This window comes from Ursus maritimus, unplaced genomic scaffold (genome assembly GCF_017311325.1).
Source record: "Ursus maritimus isolate PB19 unplaced genomic scaffold, ASM1731132v1 scaffold_11, whole genome shotgun sequence".
NCBI classification, from domain to species: Eukaryota; Metazoa; Chordata; class Mammalia; order Carnivora; family Ursidae; genus Ursus; species Ursus maritimus.
In genome coordinates, this window is record NW_024423453.1 from 14,914,848 (window position 1) to 14,915,980 (window position 1,133).

A 1,133-nucleotide genomic window follows, 5' to 3' on the forward strand; every position below is an offset into this window, starting at 1 on the left:
TTGGAAAAAACGTCTGCCAAATACCTCAGTCTGAATAGCCATAATTTGCCTGTCATTTCTAAACATTCTAAAAATGTTTCATGAAAAAAATTGCTAGTTCAGCTTGCAATTTAAACACTGACAACGTGCTTTCTGGAGACTCTGTTGTACTTTGGTACTCATCAGAAATGCTTTGCTCATATTTCCCATTTTCATCACACAGAAAATTAACAATACGTGTCCTGAAGGAGTAAGATTTAATAAAATCCATAACATAACTTTTGCTGCTTCATCAAGGACATTCTTTGGACTGGCCTTTTTGTTTTTCTTAGTTTTGTTTTGTTCTGTTTTACTACAAGTACACAGCAGTGGAAAATGCAGTGATGACGACTTTGGTGTCATTGTCACGTTTCATGCTCGGGTGCCAACAGTTTAGCCACCATTACTTTTGTACAATGTCAACATAGGGTGCCGTGGGGACTGCCAGGGGTCCACAGACAACACAGTCAGACCCCTACCACTAAAGTGAATTTTTTATGCACATCCTTTCTTTATCACAGCCTATCGGAGGTTTCCTGGGTATGGGTTATTATATACTACAGATATTAACCTTTTGCTATAATATTTGCTATTGAAATTATTTTTTTCACATTATAATTTTGGCCGTGTTCTTATTTTTTATGCACAGATTTTTAAACATTTATATACTCTTATCCATTGGGTCCTTTTTGTGTGTAATGCCATTTCTTGCTTTCTTTTTTATTTAAATTTTATTGATATATCTGTAGATTCACATGCAGATGTAAGAAATAATACACAGAGATCCCAGGAAACTTTTACCGAGGTTTCTGCCCAATGGTAACATTGAGCGAAAACAAAAAAAAAAAAAAAAAAAAAAAGTTTGCAAAAAAATAGTATAATATTGCAACCATGTTATTGATATTGATACAATGTATTGGTTTTATTCAGATTTCCCAGTTTTACTTGTACTCATTTGTGTGTATGAAGTGTGCGTATTTACTTCCACATAATTTTCTCACATGTGTAGGCACCTGCGTCCGGTCAAAATACAGAACAGTTCTATCCCCTCAAAAACCCCGTGTGTTTCCCTTTTATAACCACGTCCACATGCCTTCTGCCTCCCCTCTTTCCCT